The sequence below is a fragment of the Protopterus annectens genome, chromosome 1.part2, assembly GCF_019279795.1.
Source record: "Protopterus annectens isolate FY-2018-M chromosome 1.part2, PAN1.0, whole genome shotgun sequence".
Taxonomy (NCBI): domain Eukaryota; kingdom Metazoa; phylum Chordata; order Ceratodontiformes; family Protopteridae; genus Protopterus; species Protopterus annectens.
The window spans coordinates 230,352,476-230,376,244 of record NC_056727.1 but is presented as its reverse complement, the minus strand read 5'-3'; the positions used below and the strand labels follow the sequence as shown (position 1 = coordinate 230,376,244).

At 47.0% G+C, this 23,769-nt stretch overlaps 1 protein-coding gene across 1 annotated transcript in view; it reads left to right on the top strand.

Moving 5' to 3' along the window:
* The window catches only part of RAB1A (RAB1A, member RAS oncogene family), a 1,040,437-nt gene that overhangs the window by 67,872 nt on the left and 948,796 nt on the right, over window positions 1–23,769 (top strand). The gene's annotated exons all lie outside the window — the stretch shown is intronic.

Genomic DNA, 23,769 nt, shown 5'->3' with positions numbered 1-23,769 from the left:
CAACACAGGCCTTTAGCTAGCCCTCCTGTTCTGGACATTTGTAGATGATGCTTTCTTGGAATCTAGCCTTTCCCCAGACACCTTACCTCCAGCTCCCAAAAAACCTGATGGGTATTGGAGTACCTGAATCTCACAAGTTCCTCTTCAAGAATCCTACTGCGGATCCAGAGACCATTTCCCAAGGACCAAAAGGCGTTACGGTTACTGCTGCCAAAATTCCTACCCCTTCTGATAGAGATTCTAGAGCCTTTGACAGATTGGGTAAGAAGGTATATACTTCTGCTACTTTGGCCATTAGGGCTTTAAATTGCCAGTTTCATACGTTAAAGTACCAGCAGCTTATTATGGGACTGCTTAAACAGAAAATTGCCTCATGTACACAGACAAACCTCCCCTCCTACCACCCAACACTACAACCTGTGAGAGATGCACTTACATAGCCAAAATGGAAGCAAAGCTCTCTCCACACAAGATTGTGCTAGACAGTCAAGAGGCGAAGGCTAACACCCACACTACACATCGAGCAACACATAGCCCTTCTAAACCCACACTGCCAACACTCGCATATCGCAACACTAAATCCACATATGCAGAGGCCCTTAACTGTAACCTGCCCAAGCAACAAGGACCTCTGAAGCTGAAGCACAAACACCAATCACAACCAAAATGTCACACAGTTCACAACACCAGTGTGCCACACAGCAGCAGCCCTAAGACAAGACAACGTACCTAAGAGTTTAGTCATAGGTGACTCTCTAGTCCGGCACACTTATGTCCCACTCACCAGGTTGAATAAGGAGAAAATTACACTCAGCTGCCTGTCTGGTGCCAGGATCCGCCACATAACTCGGGCACTCAAGTCACTCCACAACAAATACAAATATGACTCTGTCATTGTCCATGTTGGAGTGAATGACTTGAGATGTACCTTCCTGGACTACATGAAAAGAGACATGGAAGAGCTCTCGGATCATGTGGCCCAGGCGGGTATGACCCTAGCCCTGAGTAGCATCCTGCCTTCGCCCAGAGTGATACCACAATATAAGGACAAAATGATTGACTTCAACAATTGGCTAAGCTTCTGGTGTCATTCACAGGGGATCCAGTATCTGTCTGCCTGGGACGACATGATCGACAGACCGCTATTCTTTGCCAGAGATGGTCTGCTCCTGTTGCCCCTGGAATTCAGGTTACTGGCTAAGGCTCTTGCCACCCCTATAGTGCCTTTTTTAGGCAAAGTTCAAAGGACAAGACCACCACCGTAACGAGTACAAGCATGCAAAATCTGAAGGTAATACTACTCAATGCTAGAAGTCTAAACCTCAAAATACACTCTCTCGAGGCACTCCTAAAAATGGAGAACATCGATATCTGTGCAGTAACCGAGACCTGTTCAAGGCTCCAGAGGGCACCTCTGCAATACCAGGCTACAACTGTTACCACACTTTTCGGCCACCAAATCAGGACCGAAACAGTAAAGGTGGAGGAGTGTCAATATTCACCAAGGATAGTTACACCACCAGGCTAGTTGCCCAACACAATGCGTCTGAAATTCTCCAGGTACAACTAATACTAGGCAAGACTGCAATCCAAATTGTAGCTTGCTACAGATCCCCCACCATACCCCAAGATTCTCACTACACCTTTCTAAACATACTGGAAAATATTAAGATAGAACCAAACACCCTAATACTGGATGATTTATAACTACCCTGCCATTAACTGGGAAAACTACTCTTGTACCAACACCTTTGCCCAACGGTTCTTGGAATTCATAAATTCCAACGCCCTGGATCAGCTAATCCGTAGTCCCACCAGGGGCTCCAATGTCCTAGACCTGATCATTATCAACATGGGAAATCGATGCTCCACACCTATGGTCACCCCCTCGTTAGTCAGGTCTGACCATAAGCTAATCACCCTTAACATCCACATCCCACTCCCACCCCCACCCAGTAAGGAAACCTCCATAAAAAAACTTCTCCACAGCCAACTTCATGCTACTCAAGTCAGAAGTGATAAACTTCATGACACCCATGCAGATGGGAACTGAAAGCTCAACTGCTGAATCCTACACTAAGGCACTGTACGAGCACATCCACTCATGCATGAATCGTACCATTCCAAATAGAACCAAGATGCTCTCATCCAAAAAAAAGGAAGCCGATCTGGTGGTCTCCTGCCATAAACAAACTTTACAATAAAAGGAAGAAACTGTTGCAGAAGAGAGGAAAATCCCAGGATGCAAATAACTCCCTTACCAGCCTCAGTAAGAAACTGAGATCCCTCATAAAATCCTCCAAAGCTAGTTACGAAAATAAAATTGCCAAAGATTCCAAAGACGACCACAAGGCATTCTATAACTATGTCAAGAATCTAAATGGCAATGCTCAGATCTGCCCGGAGCTAAAACAGAATGGCATTAAATATACTGATCCCAAGGATATTGCCAATATCCTGGCAGATTGATTCATTGCCAACTTCACCCCCTAAATGGCCCATCTCAATACCGGAAGATTGCCAAATTCCGGTAATAACGGCCACACAGGTAAAAAAATGCACTCTCCAAAGCTAAGAATACAGCATCCATGGGACCGGATGACATCCCGGGCTGTGTACTACATGAACTACAATATGAACTGGCACCTCACCTAAGTGTCATGTTTAATCATAGCCTCACCTCAGGTTTTGTGCCCACTGAGTGGCGCAGAGCTACAGTTATCCCACTCCACAAGGGGGGCTCCACCTTGGATCCCAGAAACTACCATCCCATCAGTCTGACAAGCCTTATCTGCAAGGCCATGGAGCGTATTGTCATGGAACTTATAAACAAAGACATTGGTAACCTTCAAACAATGGACCCCACCCAGTTTGGGTTCGTGAAGGGCTCTTGAACCTGATTGACTTCTTTGAATCAGTCTCCAGAGCCATGGACAAGGGTAAGGTGGTCCACACAGCCTATCTAGACCTTGCCAAGGCTTTTGACACCCCCCCCCCCACACTCTGGAATCATAGATAAACTTACTAAGCTGGGCATTAATCCCTACGTCACCCAATGGGTTGCTTACTGATAGAGCCCACACTGTAAAAGTAGCCGACTCCAAATCCAGCTCCAGACAAGTGGAGTACCTCAGGGTTCAGACCTGGGACCGCTCTTGTTTGGCATCTACTTCTCTGAAGTACAGGCCAACACTAAGGGGTTCTGGCAAACAAAGTTTGCGGATGACTGCAAATTGGGAGCCATTATTGAATCCCCAAATGATGTGGATATGCTACAAAAGGGCCTAACAGATGCTTGGTGCCAGAGCCATGGGCTCAAGTTCAATGCCAAGAAATGTATAATCATCCCCTTTGGGGAAAAAACATGTACCAGTGAATTACCATATAGGTGGCAGTACACTAAACACCGAAAGTGTGATAAGAGACTTAAGGACACAGGTCGACAGTGGTCTCGCCTTCGAATACCACATTTCCACAACAGTCAGGAAATCCTATGTGGCACACCTCATCACTAAGGGTTCTCCATCCAGAAAAAAGGAGGTCATTGTCCCACTGTACTCATCCCTCATTAGACCCATTTATAGAATACAACGCCCTGTTTGGTATGTACCTCTCAAGACATCTGCAGAAACTGGAAAGGCCGCAGAAATACCTCACTAAAAGAATCACAAGCCTAAAGCAGATGCCCTACGCTGACTGCCTTAAACTTAAGCTATACTGTGTCGCATATAGTCTACTCGGAGGCGATCTCTGCTTTAACATACAAGGCCATGTCAAACCCAGAGCTGTTGGACATGCTACACTTAAAGAAATCCCAATCCCTCAACCACACACTCCAGGGATCTAAACCTTGTCATCACAATAAACAAAACCTGCTGGAGGGATAGGTTGATGAGACCCAGAGACTCCCCAGACTTTGGAATAGATTGCCCATACATGTCAAGCAGAGTGCCTCTTTGGCTCTCTTCAAAAGGAACCTTGACGATTGGATGGGATAAAGGAAATTCACCCCGGGGATCATGTCAGTCACCCTGCTAGACAGGGGTCCAGGGAAGTAAATAGTGTGGGAAGAAATGGCCAGGGAATTGTTATGGCTAGGCTTGTAAATGCCCTAGGGCTGATAGCCTAGTACCAACCTATGATGTTGATTCCTGACTGTGTTGAACACACAGCATTACAGGATTTAATGCATTCTGCAGAACAAGTTTCTAAACATACTTTGCAGTGTGGCTTTGACACTGCAGAAGCATCTTGCAGGGCTGCTGTCACTGGGTCTGTACTTAGAAGGCATGCTTGGCTTAAGGAGCAAAACTTGCCAGATCATGTTAAAGCTAAATTACTGGATGCTCCCTTAAACCAAGACCGCCTGTTTGGCAACCAAGCAGAAGTCATCCTCAAAAGGATGGAGGAAAAAGCTAAGTCTATGCACACTGTTAAAGATTTCCTACAAGTACAGCCTCCCAGATTTAGTAGGCATTGGCCTTCAATGAATTGGTCCTTTCCAGTCTCTTCCAGGCCTTCTCAGTCCAAACCCAGGAACAGCAGACCACCTAGGTTGCAGTCTCAGGCTACGCACATGCCTAAGCAGTGGGGGGGGGGGGGCTCCCACTTCTAAAGCAGGGAGTAGTAAGCCACCCCGCACGATGACTTAACCTCAACCCTTCCAAGCCCTGCTCAGCTGCCTGCTCCCTTGGGAGGAAAGCTCACCCTGCATGCAAAAAAACTGGGAACTCATTACCCAGGACAAATGGGTTTTGAGTATAGTTTACCAAGGATACAGATTCCACTTCCACACCCTACCAACCCCCAAGTCAGTGGGCGGAGGCCCAACAGCAGGTTCTCTCTCTTCTAAGTATCAGGGCTGTTCAACCTGTCCCAGCAGAACAAGGGGGGCAAGGTTTTTATTCAAGACTTTTCCGGGTATCCAGAAAAGACTGCTCCTGGTGTCCTATCCTGGACCTCTCTATTCTAAACACCTTTCTGGTAATCCCAAAATTCAGTATGCTAACACTTCAACAGCTGCTTCCTATGCTAGGCAAAGATGCCTGCTTGGCAACCTTAGATTTAAAGGAAGCTTACCTGCACATTCCAATAAGGGAATCTTGCAGGAAATACCTACGATTCAGGTTCTCTGCACTTTTTGGCTTATCTACTGCGCCCAGGGTATTCTGTGTCTAGCTCCAGCCGTTGCAATTTGCAGGCAGAGAAATATTCAAATATACCCATACGTGGACGATTGTCTGATTCAGGCAGAAAGCCAGGACTTGCTTATTAAAACATCTGGCATTCGTAAATAAACTTCTAACCTCACTAGGGTACACCATAAACTAAAATAAATCTCACCTAGTACCCTGCCAACAGATTGTATTCCTGGGAGCAAGCTTGAACACAAATTCCCAGATGGCTTTCCTCACTCCAGAGAAACAAGTTTGACAACCTACGTCGAACTATTGGCCACAAAGACCCAGCAATCTGCAAGGAAAATTCTGCAAGCCCTAGGGTTCATGGCCTCTTGCATTCTGCTAATTCCATATGCAAGACTGCATATGAGGAAACTACAGTGGTATCTAAAAAGCCTATGGTGTCAACATTCTCTGGACCTGGAATCTGATTCCTATAATTTCTTGTATAAAGACAGAAGTTCCTTTGGTGGGCAGAGGCCTGCTACCACAAGAAGGGGCTCCCTTTCACTCTACCCCATGCCGCCCAAACCCTAACAGACACATCAGACTATGCATGGGGGGGGGGCTCACTTGGCAGGGCAGTGCATTTAGGACAAATGGAGCCCAAGACAGATGCACCTGCATATCAACCAAAAAGAAATGTTAGCTGTACAGAATTCCCTGACAGCCTTCAAAGACCGCATTCTTCCAGGACAAGTATTGGTAAAGACAGACAACACCACAGTTATGTGGTACATAAACCAGCAGGGGGACACCCACTTGTACCCTCTCTGTAGACTAGCCATTGCTCTGTGGAACACAGCCTTGAGCTACCAAGTGCACCTACAAGCTCAATTCCTGCCAGGCAAGCTAAATTCACTGGCAGATGACCTAAGCAGAAATCTCATGGACCCACATGAATGGAAACTGGAACCAAAAATATTCAACCTCTTGAACAAATGGGGGACTCCAGAAGTAGACCTGTTTGCCTCCCCTCAGAACTACCAATTGGACAAATTCTGCACAAGGACTTCCCAAAGTCAAGCTTGGAAAGTGGATGGCCCTGTCCTTAACCTGGGAAAGCCTGTTGGTTTATGCCTTTCCCCCTCTGATCTTTTGCAGAACCTTCGAGAGGAGAGGCAAATAGGACTAGCCAGGGACAATACTGATTGCACCAGACTGGCCATGCCAGCACTGCTACCCTCTCTTGCGCAGTATGACACTACTGGAACCATGGCACCTGCCTCAGACCCCTTCCCTGCTGTCCCAGCAGGCGGGCCAGATTCTGCACTCTTGGCTTCAAACCCTGAACCTTGCAGCCTGGCTAATTTCCTTGAGCTCTCCAATAGCATCCCTCAGTAAGCAGGTGCGAAATGGCATTCTGGAGGCAAGGAGGCCTAGTACTAGAAAATCCTATGCTGAAAAGGAAGATACTGTTCCTGTAGCCAGACTCCGGGGAGGGGCATAATGGTGCCCAGCTTACCTCCTATTCTTCAGTACTTAACAGGAATGCTCCACAACGGCCTATCCTTCTCGTCAATTAAAATTCATGCCTCTGCCATTTCAGCACATTATAATATCGAGACACACCTCTTCTCTCACCTCCTGCAAAAGCAATTTCTTAGAGGGGCCAAAAATTTGCCCCCCCCCCCCAGTAGAGCCCCTCATCCAGCCTGGGACCTTCATTTTGTATTGGAAAAGCTCACTCTACTTCCCTTTGAGCCAGCTGCAACTGGAGAGTTGAAATTCCTTTCTTGGAAAACAGCCTTCCTTCTAGCCATCACTTCAGCAAGAAGAGTGTCTGAATTACAGGCCCTCAAGGCAGTGGAGCCCTTCATTATCTTCCATGCAGACAGGGTTTCCCCAGGACCAATCCTTCCTTTATGATGCCCAAGGTGGTGTCTAGTGTGGCCCTAAATCAGTCCATTCATTTGCTTACTTTTTTCCCTAATCCACAAAACAAAGGAGAACGAGTACTGCACATTCTGGACGTGCACAGACAGCTTAGATTTTATTTGGACAAGACTAAACCTGTCAGAAAATCTGAACAGCTGTTAGTTGGTTTTGCTGTAGGGGCAGAGGGGAAGGCCGTTTCAAAGCAAACCATTACTAAATGGATAGTCCATTGCATTCATTTCTGCTACAGTCGCCATAGAAAACCTACCCCACAGGGGATAAGATCACATTCCACCAGGGCTGCAGCTACCTCTACAGCCTTTCTCAGAGGAGTCCCTACCAGGGACATCCTAGAAGCTGCTACCTGGAGCTCTGTACATACATTCACCAAGCATTAACACATGCCTTTTTTTTTTTCTAAATCCAGAGCTGGTTTTGCCACTGCAGTCTTGCAGGGCTTAGTAACTGGCCGTAATGCTCTTAATTTCCTTCTCCCTTCCTTAGCTTTGGGAATGAGCCCAAATGTGATGACTGCAACAGTGAAACACTAAGAACATAGTACAGTTGTGTGCACTTACAGTAAATGTAGATGTTCGGGTGTATTCACTGTTGCAGTCCTGGTTACCCTCCCTCCAGCCCCCTGACTTCTCTTGGCTTTACCTTTCCTTCTTTTTTGGTGTATTTAAGTTTTCTGGTGTATTTGCTTTTTGATGGAGGTGTACCATAACATATAATTGCTTCCCACTGTGGGGGGCACTGACATCTGGGGCAAGAAAAACTGATGTAATGGCGTCGTCTGCATGTTTTATACCCCTGATGGCCTGACGTCATGGAAGAGGAGAGAACATCTGACGCAGGAATCCAAAACTCTGGTATTCAGGCCGGCTGAGGGCTACCTGCAGGCAGATAACCCAAATGTGATGACTGCAACTGTGAATACACTCATTTATGGTAAGTGTACACAACTGTACTTTCTCTGGAATTGTGAGGTGCTTTCACAGCCCCTGATGCCAACTCATTTTCTACTCGGGCCTCTACTGAGACCCTTGTGGTGTCCGGTACACTGCAGAAATCCACCTAGTCTTCCAAGCCTTTGGTTGTGTCTACCTTGGTTGGGTCCGAAGCCGCAACGCTGGCACCAGCTTCCAAGGAGGGCTTTCGCACTACAGATTCTAGACAAAAACAGACATCTTCACATTCGACTACAGCTTCTGAGACTGGATTCTCTCAGGCTTAGAAGCCAGGCCACTCCTATGAAATCTGCTTCTAGCCATCATCTTGCTGCTGCTTCCCCACCCCAAGCTCAAATGCTTAAAATGGCGGAAGATCTCATCTCCCTTATCCGAGGTACTCAGGGGGGCCCCCACTCCAAAAAGGAAAAGGCATCCTTTTCCAGAAATTGACAGACCAAGAGTCTGAAGAATCTGATTATTCTGCTTTTGAAGAGGAACATTATCACTTGACTGTTTGAGGATTCAGATGCAGAGGAATTCATCCCTTCTGCCTCTCCTCCAGAGGACCTCTCCTTTGGGGAAACCCTTCACTCCCTCAGGGAACATTTTCAGTGGGAATCTCAAGACTTCCCACAGTCAAACGACTTGGAAAGTTTCTGGACCTCCCCCAGCACAGACCCCTGGCCATCCCACCTATTTTGGAAGTGGTAGATGTTTTCTATGAGTCCAGCTTAGCCCCTGATGCCCTGCCTCCTGCTCCAACTAAACCTGACCGGTACTACAGAGAACCAGATTCTCACAAATACCTGTACAGGAATCCTGCTACAGACCCTGAGGTCATTACACAGGGACCCAAAGGAGTTAAGACTAGTTCTGCCAAGAATCCTGTTCCTTCTGACAGACTCCAGAGCGCTGGACAGATGGGGTACGAGAGTATACACCTCTGCAACCTTGGCTGTCAGAGGACTCCGTTCCATATGTTAAAACTTCAACAACACACTTGGGAGCAATTAAAACAGAAAATTGCTACCTTTCCTGACTGTTCCAAGAGCTGGCAGAATTACTACACACTGCTTGTCAAGTGGCCAAACACTCATTACAATATGGATATGATACCCTAGAAGCCTCTAGCAGGGCAGCAGTGACTGCATGTGTTAGAAGACATGCATGGCTGAAAGAACAACCTCTCCCTGATCATGTCGCATCTAAACTTATTGATAAGGAATGCCTGTTTGGGGAAAAAGCAGAAGAGGTGCTTTTAAAAAGATGGAAGACCAAGCAAAATCTATGCAAATGATAAAAGATTTCTTCAAGTTCAACCTCCCTAATTCAGCAGGAATTTTCCCTCTAAGCATTGGGCCTTCTTGCACCTAGCAGACAGGGCCAAGGTAAGCCTTGCAGGGACAGGCTATCCAGGCCCCCTATCCCACGGCCAGCAAAGAAGCAAACAATGGACCACTTTGTCTCTAAGGCAGGGAGTTCTAAGCCAAGCTTCTATGCCAAGTACTAACCATGACCACCCCCCCTTCACTCATCAAAAACTAGGATGACGGCTCACCCTCTTCAACAGTTGTCTCTAACCAAGGACCAATGGTCTTAAAAATCATTTCTCAGGGATACATATTCTCCTTCGTTGAGCTCCCTATACCAAGAGGGTACCCACACACCTCCCCCTAAACCAGTGGGTAGAGGCAATGAAATTGGTCCAAACTCTAATTTCCCAGGGGGCAGTAGAACCTGTCCCTCCAGATCAAACAGGAAAACGTTTTACTCCAGACATTTCCTTGTTCCCAGAAAAAAAGGGCATTTTGGCTCCCCATCCTGGATCTGTCTTAACTGAACACCGCCTTGGTGGTCCCCAGATCCAAAATGCTAACCTTGCAGCAGCTCCTGCCTATGCTCACACAAAATGCCTGGCTTGTGTCACTAGACCTAAAAGATGCCCATCTCCACATCCCCATCAGGGAATTGTGCAGAAAATTCCTGCGCTTCAGAGCAGGCTATCAACACTTTCAGTTCTCTGCACTGCCCTTTGGCTCATCTCCTTCTCCCAGAGTATTCACGAAATGCTTGGCCTCTGCTATAGCATTCTGCAGACAGAGGAATATACAGCTTTACCGTTACCTGAACGACTGCGTCATTCAGGCAGAGTGCTAAGAAAAATTGCTTCAGGACCTTTTTTTTTGTAAAACCACTCCTAACTTCCCTAGGGTTCACCATTTAACGAGAAAAAAATCAGACATCCCACCAGAAAAAATATTTTCCTGGGAGCTGTGCTAGAAACAACAACATAGGCGGCCATCCTGTCTCTCCCTCCCCCTCCCTCTCCCCCTCCCCCTCCCTCTCTCTCTCCCTCTCTCCCTCTCTCTCCCTCTCTCTCTCTCTCTCTCTCTCTCTCCCCTCTCTCCCTCTCTCTCTCCCTCTCTCTCCTTCCCTCTCTCTCCCTCCCTCTCCTCTCTCCTCCCTCTCTCTCTCCCTCTCTCTCCTCCCTCTCTCTCTCCCTCTCTCTCTCTCCCTCTCTCTCTCTCTCTTCCTCTCTCTCTCTCCCTCTCTCTCCCTCTCCCTCTCTCTCTCTCTCTCCCTCTCTCTCTCCCCTCTCTCTCTCTCCTCCTCTCTCTCTCTCTCTCTCTCCCTCTCTCCCTCTCCTCTCCCTCTCTCTCTCTCCTCTCTCCTCTCTCTCCCCCCTCTCTCTCTTCTCTCCCTCTCCTTTCTCTCTCCTCCCTCTCTCTCCTCTCTCCTCTCTCTCCTCCCTCTCCTCCCTCTCTCTCTCCCTCTCCTCTCTCTCTCTCTCTCTCCTCCCTCTCCTCCCTCTCCTCCCTCCTCCCTCCTCTCTCTCTCCCTCCCTCTCTCTCTCTCTCTCTCCTCCCTCTCTCTCTCCCTCTCTCCCTCTCTCTCTCCCTCTCTCTCTCCCCTCTCTCTCTCCCTCTCCCTCTCCCTCTCCTCCTCTCTCTCTCCCTCTCCCCCTCTCTCTCTCCCTCCTCTCTCCTCTCTCTCTGCTCTTTCTCCTGTCTCCCTCTCCTCTCTCTCTCCTCTCCCCTCTCTCTCCTCTCTCCTCCTCCTCTCCTCCCTCTCCCTCTCTCCTCCCTTCTCTCACCCTCTCCCCTCCCTCTCTCTCTCTCTCTCTCTCTCTCTCTCTCTCTCTCCCTCTCTCTCTCTCTCTCTCTCCCCCTCTCTCTCTCTCTCCCTCTCTCTCCTCCTCTCTCTCTCTCCCCCTCCCTCTCTCTCCCTCCCTCTCCTCCTCTCTCTCCCTCTTTCTCCCCCTCTCCTCTCTCCCTCTCTCTCTCTCTCCTCTCCCTCTCTCTTTCTCTCTCTCCCCTCTCTCTCTCTCCATCCCTCCCTCTCTCTCTCTCTCTCTCTCTCTCTCTCCCTCTCTCTCTCCTCTCCCTCTCTCTCTCTCTCTCTCCTCTCCCTCTCTTCTCTCTCTCCTCTCCCTCTCTTCTCTCTCTCTCCTCTCCCTGTCTCCTCTATCTCTCTCTCTCCCTCTCTCCCACTCTCTCCTCTCTCCTCTCTCTCTCTTTCCCTCTCTCCCACTCTCTCTCTCTCTCTCTCTCTCTCGCGCTCTCTCCTCTCTCCCTCTCCTCTCTCCCTCTCCTCTCTCCTCTCTCCCTCTCTCTCTCCTCTCTCTCTCCTCTCTCCCTCTCTCTCCCTCCCTGTCTATCCCTCTCCTCCCTCCCTCTCTCCCTCCCTCTCCTCCTCTCCCTCTCTGCCTCTCCTCCCTCTCTCCCCCTCCCTCTCCTCCCTCTCTCTCTCTCTCCCTCTCTCTCTCTCTCCTCTCCTCTCTCTCTTTCTTCTCCCTCCCTCTCTCTCCCTCTCCTCTCCTCCCTCTCCTCTCTCCCCCTCCCTCCTCCCTCTCCTCCTCCTCTCCTCCCTCTCTCCTCTCGCCTCTCCCTCCTCTCTCCTCCTCCTCCTCTCTCCTCTCTCTCCCTCTCTCTTCTCTCTCCCTCTCCTCCCTCTCCCTCTCTCTCTCCTCTCTCTGGCTCACTTTTGTGCTCTGTCGTGCTCTCGCTCTGTCTGGCTCTTTGTCTCTCTTTTCTCTCTCTCTCTTTCTTTTTTTTTTTTTTTTTTGTCATCTACTAGAAACTGTTAAAGTGCCTCTGATGCCTTGCTCTTTGCTGTTGCAACTGTTCTTAGTCTCTATTAGGCTACTAGTATTCCTTCTTAGCCTGGTCCATGTTTTCTTCCACTTTTTGATTGCTTCCTCGTTTCATTATCATTGTTCCGTATGTACCTTAATTCCATACTTGGCTGCTTATGCTCTCTTAAAGGAAACCTCCACCCTAGAACTAAAAAAATGTTTTTTTTTCAGTCTACCTTTGTTTCCAGACCTATTTTAACACCTCAAAATCACTCAAGTGCTTTATTTGTAATTTTAGCATGTTTACCACAACATGGCTATCAATGGGGCTTGATATATCAACGTGATGATCTCCTCCAAGCCTTTCTCTTTCCCATAAAGCATTTCAAGTCTTCTTTCTATGACTCGTGCTAGACATAAGGAAGCGACTGTGAATTCCCATGCTATTGTCATATAATGGGAAATGTGTGACTTGCTGTCGGTTTGTATTCCTTCTGTAACAGGGCTGCTTCTTTCCTGTTGCTAATCACCCTCATTTATGTTTTGCTCAGGGCTTGCTTTACACCATACTTTGAAGTTATCCAGTTGCAGGCAGAGAAGTAGCTAAATTGGAGGCTTTTGTTCTCCGTGGTTTGTAGTCCAACCTGAATTGACGGTCCCTACCCCCACACTACTGCGGAGGTGTTGAAACTGTAATTGCAATTGACAGCTAGAATACAAAGGAAGGGAATTCCAATTGACAGCTAGAATACAAAGGATGGGAATTCCAATCTAAATTTCTTCCCCTCTGCCTGCAGTAAGAATTAGCAGCAGAAAGATTTATTTAAACAATTTCAAATTAATATTTTTGAAGTACGTTTCAGAAAATTCTTTATTATTTCAGTGTGTTTTATTAATAGCGACTTTTGATATACCCCTAATTATGTCTACAAAACATTTTTATGTAACTTATTTTTACTTTCCCATTTCTTTGAGGATTTCTTTGAGGACCAGCTGTCTTGTGACATGCAGTTTCTGTAATTTACTGACATTCTACTCAGCTCCATATTTTTTTAAATTACAGCGAAACAGTAATTTGCAAACCTGACTCCATGATAATGGCACAGAAAACTCGCTGTATTCTGCAGTCCATGCCATGCAGTGAAAGACTTTTTTAGAGAGAGTGGCTACTGTATATTTTGAGGAAATTAAGTATCACTCGCATTATGCATATAACGGATGCATTTGTTTTTAACTTACTATCATCTTCTCAAATTCCAAAGAAAATTATTTAGCAAATCTATATTCCTTTATCTGCATTAGTAATTTTCATTTGAGCCACTCCTGTCTTTGTGCATATTTTCAATCATGTTTATTTTATTTATTTACTTTATTTAAATTTGTTGACCAGGAGTGTCCGACTGGATGTGGGGTCCATTTTCAGCGGAGGCCCGGGGAGAAAAGCTCCGCAGTTAAAATAAACAGATAGTAGTTGCACTGGATTACATAGCGATTAACAATTTAACATAGAAATTACTTACAACATATTTACAGATGAAGAACATAGTACATCAGTAGACAACTAGAATCTTTATCTGTGAAGTACATAACCGGCATTAACAAATGTAATAATGAGAAGTTCCTGCTGTATAATAAGTACTAGGCTTATGAGCATCTGAGCTTGCTATCATCAAGGTAGTTAGTGGAGTGGAAAGAAAGGTAGTAGTTGGATGGGGTGGATGATATTGGAGTTGGGAGTTGCAAGGGCATAGCCAGCATGTTTTTAGGTGCGCTTTTAATAAAGTTTTGAAGTTGGTGCATGATGGTACGGAGGTAATTGTGGGTGGGAGTGAGTTCTATAATTTGGCTATGGCGCAAGAGAATAGTGCTTCACCAGCAGAGTTATTGGCTTTAGTGATCTGCAAGTGATTTTTGTTGCTGGATCTTAGTGGCCTGGTGGTGCGATAGGGTTGGAGTAGATTCTGGAGGGATGGGACATTTAGTGGATGGTTTACTAGTTTGTGGGCCAGTGAGAGTTGATACCACTGAAGTAGGTGAGGGAGTTCAAGCCAGCCCAGTTCAGCAAGTGAGAGACAGTGGTGACTACGGTAGGATGCCCCTGTGGCGAATTTGGCGATTTTGTTGTAGCAGGTCTCTAGCTTGTTTAGATCACATTGCCTTAGGTTGGTATATACTGGAGAGGCATAAAGTATGGTGGAGATAAGGTGGGAATTTGCTACTGAAATCTTTGTTGCTTTGGTGGGAAATTGTTTATTTCTGTATAATGCTCCTAGTTTTTTGTGGACTTTTTTATGGTCATGGATATGTGAATGTCAAATTTTAGTCTATTTCCACTCCTAGCAATTTGGTGTGTTCAGTTGGGTATATAGTGGTGTTGTCTTTTGCTGTGATAAAGTGAGAGTTGTTTTGAGTATGTTTGGTGGGTTGGAAGATGGGTAGTTTAGTTTTGTTTGGGTGAGTATTAATCGGGCATCAGATAACCATGTTTCAACAGAGGAAAAGGCTTCCTGTGTGACTTTTTGCAGTTTGGGTAGGGACTGGGCTGAGCAGATGATGGTAGAGTCATCTGCGTATTGGATGAGTGTGCCATGTTTGGTGGCAGAGGCTAGATTATTGGTGTAAACAGAGAAAAGTAGGGGTCCAAGGATGGATCCTTGGGGAACCCCTATGGAGACAGGTAGTTGGTGAGATATGTCATTCTGCCATACAACAGATTGTTGGCAGTCAGACAGGTAACTCTGAAACCAGTTGGTGACCGATTGTGAGAAGGATAGGTTATAAGGACAGAGATAAGTTGTTTGTGTGGGACCATGTCAAATGCTTTAGATAGGTCTAGGAAGGTAGCAGAGGAGAGATAGCCATTGTCTTTATGCTGAAGGATAGTGTTAGTAAAGGAGAGTAAGGCAGTGGTGGTGCTATGGTTTGGTCGGAAACCATGCTGAGTACTGGAAAGGAGGTTGTTAGTAAGGAGGTAGTGCGAGACCTGAGAGTGTATGCATCTCTCTCGTATTTTGGAGAGTGGAGAGAGAATAGCTATGGGGCGGTAATTGGTTAGTTCTGCAGAGGGTCCGCCTTTTGTGGAGGGGGATTATATGTGAGACTTTCCACAATGTGGGAACGTAACTTTCTGACAGAGATCGGTTAATCAAGATGGATACTGGGTAGGCCAGAGCATCAGCTGCGATTTGTAGGTATTCACTTGAAGTTGTCTGCTGCTAATTTGGTGGGTTTAAGTTTAGTTAAGAGTTTTTTTATGTTGGAGGCAAGTACAGGAGAAAAAGAGAAGGCAGTGGGGAGATGACTAGTTGAAGGTGTGGGTTGGAGGGGAGGGGGGGGTTATGGTGTTTAGCTAGTGATAGTATGGTTTGGGTGAAGTGTGTGTTGAATGAGGTAGCAATATTTTCTGAGGAGTGATGGATGTTAGGAGGAGGGGTACTGACTTTACCTGGGTGGAGGATGGAGTTTATGGAGGACCAGAATTGTTTGGGGCTGTGTTGTGAGGAGTCTAGGGCAGACTGGTAGTATTGGAATTTGTCCCGTTTTATTAGCTTTTTGACTCTATTGCGTAGTTCTAGGAATTTCTGTCTAGCTGCGGGGGTTTTGGTTTTGCGCCAGTGCTCCCAGGCTTTATCCCTGTTTTTCATTTCTGACTTAGTGGTTTTCTGTAGCCATGGGGAGGGTTAAACTGCTCATCTATTGGGTTGTTAATGTGCAACCGACACTACTCTGCCAAATAGAGCTCTTCATATTGTTACATTACAAGTTATGGTATGGTGTTTCCAAAACAATCTGAATTTTGCACAAAACATCAGTTAGGAGGCTTACAGCCTTCAGTAACATGAGGACTGCAGCATCCAATTCTCAGCTGTACTAACTAAACATTGGAATAATATAAAAGCTCACTAAGCTAGGCACCAACCCCTCTATCACTAGGTGGGTTGCAAACTGGCTCACAGATGTTAGCCCATAGAAATCAGAACAACGTGTAGTCATTCATTGTAAGTCATTTTTATTTATTTAGCTGGAAGTATCCAACTGGGAAGAATCTACTTTCACTGGAGTCATGAGGAGAAAAGCTCTCAATGTGACGCTCTTTATGCAAGAACACACTACAAGTACAAAGCAATAAATCAATAAAGCAAAGAAGTAAATACAAGCATTTATGTGAAGTAGTGTAGTATACAAGGGTATATAAGGGAGGGAGGTAGATACTGTAGAACAAGTTTATGAAAAGGCCCAGTATGAGAAATCAAGACTGTGAAAAAACAGTAACATTTGGTGAGGATGCTGATTTATACAGACAATGAGAACCTTTGAATGTTTAGTGGTATGTTCATATAAACATTAAGGATCCAGATAAGATTATAAGAGGCTGCCATGGCTCAGTCTGCAGCTCACAACTTGCCGGATTCCTCTAATTTGTTTTGATTTCCTTGATGCAACTATGCTAACTTTGAGTACCCTGCATTTAACTGAAAAGTAAAGCAAAACGTGCAGCACAAGAAAAGTATAACATTCAAACAAGGGAAGGAAGCTGATATGGGAAATAAAGTTTAGAAAGAGCGAGAAACTTCGGACAACATACTAATCGGACCTAACCCAGAGTCTCACTTGCAAAACCAGGATACGCTCTTACATAAGTATTTGCAAACCTCCTTTTACCAGGACACCATCAGAGGTTCATCACCAGGAGAATCAAGGGCCTTAAAAATCAGCCATAGACAGATGGGCTTAAAAGCCGTATTTCTCTAAAGATGCAGCAAATCTAATGGCTGATAAACTCAGGTCCGAATTTACCCTGCTTTCCTCCCCCGACACAACTCACGAAATACCACCAACTACAGGTCCTTCAGCTATCAGTAAGGAATATGTCCTCAATGCGTTTTTCAAAGCCAAAGCGCTGCAACAATTGTACCTGAATGCCAAGTGCAACTGTTATGACTCTCTGACAAGGGAGTGCCATCCCTGGACTTGGGGAAACTACCGATCCATAAGCTTGACTAGTCTCACATGTACAGCCTTGGAAAGAATAATCATTGACACAATAAACAACGGAGAAAACCTTCTAGCCTTCTATACAACCCAGTTTGGTCTGTTCAAGTGCAGGACATACCTACTTAACCTGGTGGATTTTTTGGAAAGGTCACCAAAGCAATGGATGAGGGCAAAATGGTGCATACTGTCTCCTCGACTTGGCTAAAGCATTCAACACAACACCCCTTTGTAGACGCTTTGTAGACATGCTTATGAAACTAGGTATGGACCCCCTATGTGACTCACTGGGTAACCATCAGCCTCCTAGATAGGACAGAAGTCAGGACAGCTGAGTCTATATCCACTGAGTCTATATCCACAAAAAAGCCAGCAGCTAGTGGAATTTCCCAGGGTTCACTGATGGGGCCACTTCTTTTTTGATGTCTACTTCTTTGAAGTCAAGGACTTGCATCAATGGCCTCCGGCTGACCAAGTTTGGAGATGATTGCAAACTAAGCAGAATCAACCAATGATACAAATATCCTACAGGAAAGCCTGATACATGCTAATTAGTGGTGCATGATTCACAGTCTAAAACTCAATGCTAAAACTGCATAATAGTATCTTTCAGAAAGACTACCAGCCCTGGAAATTACAACATTGATAATACACCCCTAAGAGTTAACACTCTGGTCAGGGATTTGGGAATGCATGTAGACCGTGACTAGGCCTTTGACTACTATGTGTATACTGACTGTAGTAAGAAATTCATTCTGTGTTGCTCAACCTGTGCGCTTTAGTATGCCATCCAGGTCCAAAGATATCATTGGTCCAATGAGAGCTGAGTACAGTGGAACTATCAGTGAGTACTTGAGTATGTATATGCAACATCTGAAGCATCCTCAGAGGTTTCTTGCAACATCTGAAGCATCCTCAGAGGTTTCTTGCAAAAAGAATACATGGTGTAGAAAACATGTAGTATGCAGACCATCTCCAAGCCTTATCCCTGTACTTGGTGTCCTACACACTGGTGAGGGGTGATGCATGCCTCACCTCCAAAGCTGTCTCTGATCCAGCCGTTATGGAGCTTTTGCACATATATAAAACAAATAGCATCAGAAACGCCTGATGTAGGGTCCTGAACCTAGTCTACAACTTAAATAAGACATGTTGGAGGGACAGGCATATGTCTCAAGACTACCCTCCACAGGAATAGGCTTCACATCCATGTGAAGCATAGCTCCTGCCTGCACTTAGTCTTGGACAACTTGGGTCAGTGGATGGATAATTGTCAATTTAACTGTGGTCTGCCACCTATAATCCTATTAGAAAGAGGAAGCTTGTAAGTGCTTGAATACTCACTTCCAAGTTATAATCTCTGTAAAAGGAGTGGTGGTATAACCTGCCAAGCATATTTTGGAATCATGGTTTAGCTTAAGTCCTTTCAGGATAGTTAGACTAGTAACCACCTATGAACCTGTGTTGCCTTCTCAGTAACTATTGATGGACATAAAGTTTGTGTTAATGGTCTATCAGTGGCAGGTGGAGTAATCCAAAATGGCAGAAGGAGTTACAAATATAACTTTCTAACCTGATGAATCAACAGTATACATATGTCAAAATAGTATTTGTGTCTCTAATCAGAAATCTGCATACTTCATAAGTAAAAGCCATACTCTGCTAGCATGCTTCTGACCTAGTCAAGAACATGTACTGACAGAAAAAGAGAGGAGAAATGTTTATTTATTTTACTTTTGTTTACCAGGAAAGTCGGACTGGAACTAGGTCCATTTACAGCGGAGGCCCGGGGAGAAAAGCTCCACAACAAACAATTCTATACAGTAGTAGATATACAATCAAAAGATATTTCATACAATAGTTCATGTTAAGTTGTCAATCTCGCCTTCATTCTTGCTGGATGGGTTCGGAGCCGATCCTCGGCTCCGACTCGGCACTTGCTTTAGCTTGAGAACTCCTTTTACCAGCTCGAGGCAACCCTATATCCCATGATGCAAGGCGGAACTACCTCAGATCTCGTTTGCCGCTTAGCGAAAGAGGTCTCCTTTGCCAGCTGAGGTAAGTAATTTTCTTGTCAAAAGAGAAAAGCTTAGTTAGGGTTTTATTTCCCCCTTGTTTCCATTTTTATAGTCTGTAGTGTGTTACAGCCCACCCTATTCCCTTATATTTCAAAACTTTTTTTTCCTTTAGTGTAAAAGTTTAGTTAGGCCTAAACCCCATTGGTTAATCCCTACCTGTGTGTTGTGTGTTAGGGGATTAATTGTGTGTGTTTGTTGGGGTTTGTGTGTGACTTCCTCCTAGGATTATGTCTAAGGAAGGCAAGGTCTCAGGCTTCAAGAAGTGTGACTCGTGCTGTCAGAAAATGTCTCTGACAGACGGTCACACTTCTTGTGTTTACTGCCTGGGGCCTTTGCACCTGCAGGACTCCTGTGCTTTGTGTCACTCTTTTAGCCAGAGAGTCCTGCAGGAACGGATGAATAAGCTTATCCTCCGTGGCTTACTTAAGCCAGAAGGTTCTCCCTCTAAAGCAGGGTCTAGGAAACCTTCTAAGCCACCGAAGGCTCAGGCTTCAGTATCCAAGCCTCCTCCGGTGGCTCCGGCTCCGTCGGGCGAGATCGCTCGGCTGGAGCCGATCTATCTACTTCAAAAGTAGTGGGTTCGGCACCGACTGGTTCCGACACCTTGTCTACTGTGGCCTTGTCGGCTTCGGCTGGAGCCGACACCTTATCCAGCATCGGAGCCGAGAAACCTTCGGCTCCATCTGGAATTCAGGGGACTTCGGCTCCTATGACTTCGTCCCGAAAGAGATCTCGGTCCCCTTAGTTGCAGAGTATCCACTCGGCTCCGGGGTCGTCTCTTTTGTCGGAGCGGAGCCATCGGAGCTGATCTTCGAGATCTTCCAGGCTGTCTGACCACGACTTAGAGAGGGTGGTAAGCAGGCTGTTGAAGTCGCAGGCACTGGCCCAAATGCTCCATAGCCCGTCTCAACAGACTTCGGCTATTGTCTCACCCCTTGAACTTCCTCCTCCGACTCCACACCAGAGTTCGGAGCCGGAGCTTCTCGGGACAGCGACTGTTTCGGCGCGGGAGCAGATACGTCCTTCGGCTCCGATCTCCTCCTTGATGCCTTCCTTGGAGGGATCCGGTCGTCGGGTTTCCCTTGTCTGCTCCAAGGGGGCTAGTGGCATCGGACCCTTGTCCGACCCTGCTCTCCCTCTCGGGGCTTCGGCTTTGGTAAGCTCGGCGCCGACATCGGCCTCGGAGCCTTCCCTCTCAGTAGAGCCGGGAATTCCTGTATCCTCGGATCGGGGATATTCCGGCCTCCCGGGGAGGGGAGCCTTTGAGGTGATGAGTGTCCTGGCCTCTGAGCCAGGTCAACGGTCCATCCCTCTAGCTCCTCCCTCTTCAGTGCCTGTAGACGCCTCTTGCTCTCAGGCCCAGGGATCCATCGCCCCAGGTTTCCCCATTGGGAATTTCCTCCTCTTCCGAAGTTTCTCCTGATCCAGCAGGTGAACCCTCTTGGAAGAGGACGTGTAAGAGGAAACACACAGACTCCCCCGAGTCTACTACATCGGATACCGACTTAGATGAGTCGGAGGGTTCCCCACGATTCCCCTCTGAGGATGTCTCCTTTTCAGACATCCTTGAGCTCCTCAGAGGGGGAATTGGCCATCCATTGATCCCTCCGAGGATGAGTCGGTATACCTGGAGGCTTTTGGATCCCGACCCTCCACCTCCTGGGTGTCTCCGCCTTTCGACCCACTTATGCAGGTAGTGGCTCGGAAGGCGTGGGCGGCTCCAGATTCTGTGGAACCTGTCCCCAGGAGACCATCCAAATTTATCACGGCCCCTACGGACAAACAGTTTCTTTCCAAGGGCGTCTCTGTGGATGCTATGGTGGTGGCGGCCACTAAGAAGGAACTGGCGGATCCTTCGGTACCTGTCCATCCTCCTAACAAGGATTCTAGGACCATGGACAGGTATGGAAAGCGGATGTTTTCTTCAGCGACCTTTGCTATGCGTTCGCTGAACTACCTTTGTCACTTTACCAGGCTTCAAAGAGATATTCTCAAGGAACTGGGTGAAGTGGTCCAGGATCCTTCTGCTGCTGGGGCTCAAGAAAAGATTGCCTCACAGCTAGCAATCCTGAATTCCCTGTCCAACTCCTCCATGCGGCTCATATCTTATGCGGCCGATGGAGCGAGCAGGGCCGCAGGCACAGGAGTTGCTCTTAGACGCCAAGCCTGGATGCGGCTTTGTAATTTTTGCAGACCCCTTTAAGGCGTCCTTCACCAATACCCTCTTTGATGGTTCGGCTTTGTTTGGACCTCAGGTGAAGGATACCTTGACCAGGTGTGAGCAGGACGGTAAAACTTTCTGCCGTTGGAGTCCATTTTTCCACTCCTTCTAGACCATATCCCAAGGGTCAGAAGGGGGGGGGGGGAGATGTGGTTCAGCAAAGCCCAAGGAGCTACACAGGACACACGTGGTCAGTTTACCCCCAGAGGCAGAGGGGGTAACAACAATAGACGCCGCCCTAGAGGCAGGGGGGGTACTCAGAACCAGGGCAACAGGGAGTCTCTTCCTGAGAAGCCCTTTCAGCATCCCTGAGGTGTTGCCCGACTGTCCACCCTTGGAGGCAGTCGGAGGAAGGATTTCGCTGTACCCAGTAGCCTGGCAATCCCTATCACAAGATATGTGGGTACAGTCGATCATATCCGAGGGTTACAAAATCCCCTTCGAAAGGTATCCCGTACCTCAACAATCCCTTCCAGACATCTCACCCGGTCAAAAGGATTTGGCAGAACAGGTTGTTTCAAAGCTCCTAGAAAAAAGAGCCGTCCAGACTGTGCCGGCAGACCAGGTAGGGTCCGGCATCTACTCGAGATTCTTTTTGGTCCCCAAAAGGATGGGAGATTGGAGACCAATATTAGACCTGAGCAGTCTAAACAGATTTGTCAAAAAGGCAAGATTCCGGATGGTCACGCTTCAGTCCATTCTGCCCTTTCTGGGCAAGGACAACTGGATGTGCTCTATAGACCTTCAGGACGCGTACTATCACATAAAGATTCACAGGCGCTCCAGAAGGTTTCTCCGCTTTCTGCTAGGGACCAGTCATTACCAATTCAGAGCCCTGCCCTTTGGCCTCACTTCAGCCCTCAGAGTGTTCACCAAATGCATGGCAGTGGTCACAGCTCATCTGAGACGTCAAGGATTCCAGGTGTTTCCTTATTTGGACGACTGGCTCCTCTCCGCCACCACCAGGTGTCAGCTTCTTCAGACCAGAGACTACACTCTACAGCTTTGCAGGAGTTTGGGAATTTCAGTAAATTTCAAAAAATCTTCTCTGCTGCCTTGCCAATCTATCACCTTTATAGGCGCAGAATTAAACACCGTCAAAATGTTAGCCAGACTAACAGATCAAAGAATTCTGGACATCCAAAAATTCGTTCGGATTTTATTGCAGAGCAACAAGGTCAAAGCCAGATTTATATTGAAGGTTCTAGGCCTTATGGCTGCGGCCATTGTTCTACTACCACTGGCTCGCTTCCACATGCGTCTTCTGCAGTGGATGCTATTCACGCAGTGGTCGTACCACAGTCTCCCGATGAGGCACGAAATCTTAGTGTCACAGTCGTGCAGAACTCATCTGAATTGGTGGATATCTTCCCCTCTTCTTCATCAGGGCCGACCTTTTGTTTCCCCTCCTCCAGTTGCCACAGTCACTACGGATGCCTCTCTGATCGGGTGGGGGGGGGGCATTATCAGGGCAGGATGGTCCACGGGACGTGGCAACCCATAGAATACCATCTGCACATAAATGTCCTGGAGATGAGAGCGGTGCTTTTAACGTTGCAGGCCCTAAACGACTTTCTTCCCACGGGGACTATTGCAGTATAAACGGGCAACATGTCCGTGGTCTGGTACTAACAAGCAGGGCGGGACCAGGTCCTATCCGTTGTGTCGAGAAGCTCTCGGACTTTGGCAATGGGCAATCTCCTCTCATCGGTTTCTGATAGCAACGCACATCCCCGGCAGGTCCAACCTCTTGGCGGACAGGCTGAGCAGATCCATTCTGATGCCTCACGAGTGGTCTCTCAATCAATCTGTAGTGGATCAGATTTTTCTGCAGTGGGGCACTCCTTGTTGCGATCTTTTTGCTACTCCTCAAAACAACAAGTGCCCCGATTATTTCACCCTCTTTCCCCTTCCAGGCCAACCCATGAGAGACTCTCTAACCCAGGATTGGCCCAGGGGAATTCTGTACGCTTTTCCTCCTTTTCCCTTGATTCCACAAGTCATTCAGAAAGCCGCCGTTTTGAGAGCCAAGTTGATTCTCATTGCCCCTTATTGGCCTCGACAAATTTGGTTTCCATCTCTGCATCGTCACCTTCTGGTGCAGCCCTGGCATCTGGAACCAGTTCCGGATCTCTTGATCCACCAGTCGGGTCAGCAGCACCGGGCCATTCTTTCTCTCAACCTCGCTGCTTGGTTGCTCCACTTCCTTCCCTAGCCAGGCTTCCGATGATCTCTGACTCCGTCAGAGACATCTTAGTGTCTTCCTTAAAGTCGTCCACTAGGACTGTTTATGCTAGCAAGTGGCGACGTTTTTCTATTTGGGCAAATTCCAGGAATATTGATCCCTTTACTGCTCCTGTACATTCTGTTTTAGATTTCCTGACGGAGGTTT